This window comes from Orcinus orca, chromosome 2 (genome assembly GCF_937001465.1).
Source record: "Orcinus orca chromosome 2, mOrcOrc1.1, whole genome shotgun sequence".
In the NCBI taxonomy this organism is placed as follows: Eukaryota; Metazoa; Chordata; class Mammalia; order Artiodactyla; family Delphinidae; genus Orcinus; species Orcinus orca.
Genome location: NC_064560.1, coordinates 66,128,385 through 66,136,312, shown reverse-complemented (window position 1 = coordinate 66,136,312; position 7,928 = coordinate 66,128,385). Strand labels below are relative to the sequence as shown.

The window sequence follows — 7,928 nt, the reverse complement described above, 5'->3', positions numbered from 1 at the left end:
AGCTCCAAGGGTGCCCTTGTGACAATTAGTAGCAGAGACCCCCCTCTGAGCAGATGTAGCCGTGGGTCCCACTCACCTCCACCCAGGATGTCCCTGGTGAAGACGCAGCCTGAACCCCATTACAAGGTAGCATAGGTCATTGCTCCCGTTTTGCAGTGAGGAGACCCAGACCCAGAGCGGAATTGACTTGCCCAACATCACATGGTTTAGCCACAGGCAGAGCTGGGAATCAAACCATGTCTTTCAAAAGCTCATACCAACTTTTAAAAACAATGTTTAGTTTTGACTTTAAATGACACATTTGAATAGAATGAAATAAAACCAAAAAATAAACATTTAAAATTGAGCTGTGTTGGTGGATTCTTTCCTCAGGCAAAGCCTACCGAAACGTTTTCAGTATTTTATTTTATTTTTTGGCTTCGACAATAGACAAAATATGGAATGTGTCATAGATGTGCGTGTCATCTTGCACAGGGGCCGTGATGATTTCCTTGTATAGTTCCAATGTTAGTATATGTGTGGCTGAAGCGAACACAATATGGGTTTTTTAAAAAGGCTTATTGAGATATAAGTCACACACCATACAGCTTACTCATTCCAAGGGTACAATTCAATGGCTTTTGGTATATACACAGAGTTGTGCAACCACCACCATAATGAATTTTAGAATTTCATCACTCCAAAAATAAACTTTGTACCCCTTAGCCCAGTCCTCCCTCCCCCTGGTCTCTGGCAACCACTAACCTGCTTTCTGTCTCTACAGAGTTGCCTGCTCTGGACATTTCACGTAAATGGGGTCACACACCACGTGGTCCTTTGTGACTGGCATCCTTCACATAGCATAAGGATTTCAAGTTCATGTGTAGCTTGTATCCGTACTTCATTCCTTTTCATGGCTGAATAATATTCTACTGTATGGGTATATCCCATCTTATCTATTCATTCATTCGTTAGTGGGCATTTTGTGTGTTTCCACTTTTCTGGCTGTTATGAATAATGTTGCTATGAACATTCATGCCCAAGTTTTTGTATGGACATAGGTTTTCATTTCTCTTGGGTACATACCTAGGAGTGAAATTGTTGGATCATACGATAAATCTATGTTTAATCATCTGAGGAACGTCCAGATGGTTTGCCAAAGTGGCTTCACCGTTGTATGTTCTCACCAGCAGTGTCTCAGGGTTCCAATTTCTCCACATCCTCACAAACATTTACTATCTGACTTTTTGGGGGGTTTATTTGTTTGTTTGTTTGTTTGGGTTTTTTTGACTGTGCCGTGCTGCTGGCAGGATCTCAGTTCCTCAACCAGGGACTGAATCCAGGCCACGGCAGTGAACCTGCAGAATCCTAACCACTAGGCCACCAGGGAATTCCTTGCTATCTGACTTTTAATGACAGCCCTCCCAGTGGCTGTGAAGTGGTATCTTGTGTGGCTTTGATTTGCATTTCCCTGATGGCTAATGATGTTGAGCATCTTTTCATGTGCTTCATGACCATTTGCATATCTTCATTGGAGAAATGTCTTTTCAGATGCTTTGCCCAGTTTTTAACTGGGCTATTCCTCTTTTTATTGTTGTCTCGGTGTGGGTTTTAGTAAGGGAATACGGGGCTGGCTGAATTAGCTCACTGTCTGAACCACCTGGATATAGTGTATTGGAGAGCACTGTCTCTCATCTTAGAAAATCAGATTTTTCACATACAGTCTCAAGTAGATCCCAGGTCAAATAAAGAAAATTGGAGTAGGATACGCCAAGCCTTGGTAACACTGAGGAAGAACGCTTTCTGGCTGTGTGATCCTGGGTAAATTACTTAACTTTTTTGAGCCTCAGGTTTGGGTCCATTTCATAGGCTGAGACTCTTCCTCTCAATCTGTGCGTGTCAGATGCTTAGGAAAGCAGCACCTCTCGCTCAGCACTAGCCCTGCGGCAGGCAATGCGGTCAGTGCCGCTCCAGGATGGATGAATGCCGTTTCCCTTCTCTTCCTGCTTCTCAAAGCTCAGCTCCAGTTCTCAGGGCTCAGAGGCTCAGATCACTTGAAGGAAAGTCACAGTTATTTCATCAGATTAACCACAATAGCTAGAGCTCACAATGGTTGGAGGAGAGGATGACATATCCAGATCTGATTTGGCCACGAGAGGCACTGGAGCCCTAAGGATGTTTCAGCAGCATCTTCTGAGAGAGGAGACCTGGTGGGCAGATCTTCCTGTACCAGGGTCTTTTCTTTCCACTAGGGATAGCCTGCAGGGGATGCTGGCCACCCTGGGGAAATGCTGGCCCCCACCCCCTCCACCTATAGCCTGTTGGAAGGAAGGGCAGAAGAGGAGGCTACAGGGATGTGCACAGCGTGTGGACACACGTCATCCTGTGCACTAGCACACACGACTCAGTCAATGCCTTGGAATCAGACTCAGTAAGATTTTACCTCTTTGTGAGGAGCATTCAGGGAAGCAAGAGATGTGCAGGCATTTCCTCTGTTCCCTATAGACTGTTTCTCTCATCACCCCAGCCTGGATTTACTCAGCATTCCTCCCTCCCTCCCTTCCTTCCTTCCTTCCTTCCTTCCTTTCTTCTTTCTTTCTTTCTTTCTTTCTTTCTTTCTTTCTTTCTTTCTTTCTTTCTTCTTTCTTTCTTTCTTTCACATTTGTGGAGCATTTCCTCTGCGCCAAGCATTGTTCTAGCCACTGGGGATTCAAATATCAATCCAGCTCCAATGTGCTCATCACCAAGGAAGGGAGAGTAGATGTTTGTGTATTGAGGTACCAGGTGAGCTTGGATTTAGAAGCTGTGCCAGCATCTTCAATGTCTAGGCAGATAGAAGAAGTCACCTCAAGATGGATTTTTTTGATCAGGGAAGAGCCACGGGCATAATTCCTATAGATATGCAAGGGGATGGACAGTGGTACTCACATCCTGGGGGAAGAAAGGACAGGAGGCTTGTCTGACCCCCACCCCCGGGCTGCCTCTCCCTCCAAGCACAGGTCTGTGGGGGATGCAGCTGGGGCAGGGACAGGAGTTGGGAAATGCACCAACTTGCCTTAGAAACCTGGAAGCCTTGCAGAAAAAGAAGGACTGACATTACAACCCTCTCTGGAGTTCAAGGACAGGGAAATTGAGGAGGAGGGTCTAACAGGGGGTCCTGACCAAGGCCTGTGAAAGGAAGGACACCAAGGGTGTCAGAGTGGGAGCTCACAATGAGGGGAGGAGACACAGTGCCCAGTCCTGCCCCAGGCCCTTGGAATTTGTGAGCAGGTTCAGGCTGTCCCTGAATTGATAGTGACTGTGATCCAGCCTCCCCAGTGTGTCCTTGTGCTTTGGGGGAACAGTGGTAGAGCTTGTGAGTGTGAACTAGGACAGTATGACCTTGAAGTTCAAGTGTGGAACCCCACTCTTTTTTATTCTATTTTATTTATTTTTTATTCAGCATGTTCTTATAAGCTATACATTTTATACATATTAGTGTATATATGTCAACTCCAATCTTCCAATTCATCCCACCACCACCCCCCCTGCCACTTTCCCCCCTGTGTCCATATGTTTGTCTTCTACATCTGTGTCTCTATTTCTGCCCTGCAAACTGGTTCATCTGTACCATTTTCCTAGGTTCCACATATATGTGTTAATATACGATATTTGTTTTTCTCTTCTGACTTACTTCACTCTGTATGACAGTCTCTAGATCCATCCTTGTCTCTACAAATGACCCAATTTTGTTCCTTTTTATGGCTGAGTAACATTCCATTGTATATATGTACCACATCTTCTTTATCCATTCGTCTGTCAAGGGGCATTTAGGTTGCTTCCATGTCCTGGCTATTGTAAATAGTGCTGCAATGAACGTTAGGGTGCATGTGTCTTTTTGAATTACGGTTTTCTCTGGGTATATGCCTAGTAGTGGGATTGCTGGGTCATATGGTAGTTCTCTGTGGGATTGCTGGGTCATATGGTAGTTCTATTTTTAGTTTTTTAAGGAACCTCCATACTGTTCTCCATAGTGGCTGAATCAATTTATATTCCCACCATGGAACCCCACTCTTGCTTGGACAGATCTGGGCTAGCAAGACTCTTAGCTGGAAACAGGCAAGTGTGCCTCGCAAGCGTGCACTGGGTCAGTGTCCTACAGGGACAGCAAGTGTCAGTCCAGAAGCCATTGTGCCAGTGGGCCAATCGGACTCCGCATTCTCTCCTCTCCTTTCCTCTTCTCCTTGTCCTCTTTTTTTTTTTTTTTTTTTTTTGTGCGGTACGTGGGCCTCTCACCGCCGTGGCCTCTCCCGTTGCGGAGCACAGGCTCCGGACGCGCAGGTCCAGCAGCCATGGCTCATGGGCCCAGCCGCTCCGCGGCATGCGGGATCCTCCCAGACCGGGGCACGAACCCGTGTCCCCTGCATCGGCAGGCGGACTCCCAACCACTGCGCCACCAGGGAAGCCCCTCCTTGTCCTCTTATTCCTCCTCTACAATCACCTCTTTCTCCTCCCCTTTCTCTCTCTCCCTGGTATTAGAAGTAGAATATCCCTTTGGATCAAGTAAACCCTTAAGTCCTTGGGCAGTTTAAGCCGGGGGAAGGGGAGAATGGGGGTGAGCCTCAAAAACAGATGTTGGAATTCCAGTAGGATCAGGTGGATGCTTAAATGGGTCATTAGAGAGGCAAAAACTAAATATAACTGTTGTTCTTGTCATCTGTGAAATGATTTTGCCAGAAATCCAGGCCTATGATTGAGTAACTCGGCCACTTTATTAGTCAGGAAATGTTAATTTCTTTAACAAAAAATACTCTAGTCAGTGGGGTTTAAAATATATATACATGTAATATATGACAATAGTGGTACAAAGAACTGGAGGTGGTTAATGGAACCATAATGTTGCAGGTTTCCCACATTTTATGTGAAACCACTAAAAATGTGGTTTTTAAAAGCCAATAGGGGAATTAAAATGGAATACTAAAAAATAATTGATTAACCCAAAAGACAGTAGGAAAGGAGGAATAGAAGATCAAAAAAGAGATGGGACAAGTAGAAAACAAATAATAAAATGGTAGACCTAAACCCAACATATCAATATTTGTATTAAATGTAAGTGGACAAAGCTGACCAATTAAAAGGCAGAGATTGTCAGATTGATGGAAAAGCAATATAAGTATTCCCACTTTTGGAAAGTTCACTTTACCCCACTTTGCTTTTATGAAAGCCCTGTATTAGTACATGTTTCTGCTAACTGAAAGAAAGCTGAAGAGGATTTTCGCTTTTATGAAAAAAGGCAAAAAGTGATAATAGTGTTCAGCATTTGTTCTGCAGTGAGAAGTTATAGAGGCAGCATGCACCCTGAGCAGTGAGAGGGGCACTGCCAAGCTCCTTCCCTGGAAGCTACACTCAGCACCTCAGCGTCAAGCTGCCACAGCTTTGAACTGTGTCTGTGAGCACTCTGTGTTTTATCTCAATTTATCTTGTGCATCCGTTAGCAAGATGTGTCCTGAGGTAATTGCTTCTTTGCTTTATGCCATTTCAGCTTACAAAGGGTTTCATAGAAATGCCCTACTTTTGGATAGCAGAGAAAACCTGAATTCCTCTTTATGCTGTTTATGAGAGACACTTTTTAAATGGTTTATTACAGGATATTAAATATAGTTCCCTATGCCATACAGTCGGGCCTTGTTGTTTATCCATTCTATATATAATAGTTTGCATCTGCTAATCCCAAACTCCCAGTCTATCCCTCCCTGACCCCTCTCCCCCTTGGCTACCACAAGTCTGTTCTCTATATCTGTGAGTCTGTTTCTGTTTCATAGATAAGTTCAATTGTGTCATATTTTAGATTCCACATATAAGCGATATCATATGATATTTGTCTTTCTCTTTTTGACTTACTTCACTTAGTATGATGGTCTCTAGGTCCATCCATGTTGCTGCAAATGGCATTATTTCATTCTTCTTTATGGTTGAGTAGTATTCCATTGTATATATATACTACATCTTCATTATCTGGTCATCTGTTGATGAACATTTAGGTTGTTTCCATGTCTTGGGTATTGTAAAGAGTGCTGGTATGAACATAAGGGTGCATGTATCTTTTCTCACACTTTTAATTTAAAGAAACAGGCTGAAAGTAGAAGAATGGAAAACAATACCTTATGAAAACAGTAGTAAGTATAAGAAAGCTGGAGTGCCTATAATAATATTAGCCAAAATAGATGTCAAGGCAAGGAGTATTACAAGGGCTTCCCTGGTGGCGCAGTGGTTGAGAGTCCGCCTGCCAATGCAGGGGACACGGGTTCGTGCCCCGGTCCGGGAGGATCCCACATGCCGCGGAGCGGCTGGGCCCATGAGCCATGGCCGCTGAGCCTGCGCGTCCGGAGCCTGTGCTCCGCAACGGCAGAGGCCACAACACTGAGAGGCCCGCGTACCGCAAAAAAAAAAAAAAAAAAAAAAAAAAAAAAAAAGATAACAAGGATCATTTCATAATGATTAAAGGACCAATTCATCAGGAAAATGTACCCATTCTGTATGTGTATGTGCCTAACGACAGAGCATCCAAATGTATGGAACACAAACCAGTAAAATTGAAGGGAGAACTAGGCAAGTCCACAGTTCAAGATTTTTAACACTCTTTTCTCAGTAACTGATAGAACAACTATACAAAAATATCAGTAATGATACAGAAGATTTGAACGCTATTAATTGCCTTGACCTAACTGATATGTAAAGACACCACATTCAACAAGAGCAGAATACACATTCTTTTCAAATGTATCTGGAAAATTTCAATAAAAGTCAAAAGACTAGAACAAAATAAAAACTCAGCAGTGCAGGTTGCTGGGCTGATATTCAAACAACTCACTGGGTCATGACCTCAAAGCAAATGTGGGAGAGATGTGTAATTGGAAAGGGACGTTTGCAAGTCATGAGTTGATTCAGGCAGCATTTTGCCTAAGAGATGAGTGGACATAGAAACTGGATTTGAAATAAATCCCTCATATTGTCCAGTCTGCCTGTTTCAGTCCCTGAGAATATTTGATAATTTACTTATCACTGATTCAGGAACAAAGGGAGCTTAAACTGGCCTGAACCTCAAATTTCCAGCTCTAGACTTTTTGGGGTTTTTTTTTTTCCCCAGCGTCTGTGAAGAGTACTAATTATTCATAAGGAATCAGTCACGTTGACACACAATATTAAATAATATATGTTCTACTGAAGGGGCACATTGGGTTATAAAATGTGACATTCCAGATCTCTCTATGTGCAGACCTGATGTCTTGTAACTTCTAGTCATGGTAAGCCTGCGAAGGTTAGGGATGGTTGATAACTGCCTCTTTCTTCCAGAGTGGGACTTTTCTGCCCCAAATCTCACCCATTTCCTTATCTTTCTGTGCTTTAATATCATCATCTGTGAAAAGTGCTTTGGTTGTTTTAGTAATAAAACAGCTCAGTGTGATTGAGGCCATGGAAACTAATTGTTAAGGTTACTGGAAATTCATAGGACCAGCTCCTTGGAGTAACTGTAAAGAACAATTTTATTCTGACACTTGAGTATCACATTCTGTCTTCTTTTTCTCCAAGTTTCTCTTTCTCCATCTATGCCCTTCCTACCCCCCCCCCAGATGCAGACTCCTCAGTCACTGTGATAATGTGGGAAAGTGATAGCAGGGAGAAGTAGAAGTTCAAAGATAATCTCCCACCTGGGGGTCAATCTGTCTAGTACTGGGGAGTTTAAAAAGGTAGGAAACAAAAGGAGTGTCTGAGTGTCTAATATTTTTTTTTTTGCAAAAAGCTTTGGAATTTGCCTGTGGTGGGTGCAGGATAACCTCAGAATGTCAGCTCAGCTGTTCAGCCTTGGATCTCTTCTCTTAAAGATGCTTTCCCTGTAAAGTGACTCCACAGATGCCTTGTGCTTGATTCTTTATCATCCATGGCACTGGTGTCTGACAGGTACTTGTCTC

General features: G+C 43.4%; 1 non-coding gene across 1 annotated transcript; it reads right to left on the bottom strand.

Annotated features, from left to right (window-relative positions):
• Window positions 1-430: 430 nt before the first annotated feature.
• Window positions 431-535, bottom strand: LOC117198405 (U6 spliceosomal RNA). Its single transcript, XR_004479562.1, has one exon. It is a non-coding gene; the product is annotated as a U6 spliceosomal RNA (small nuclear RNA).
• Window positions 536-7,928: the final 7,393 nt, after the last annotated feature.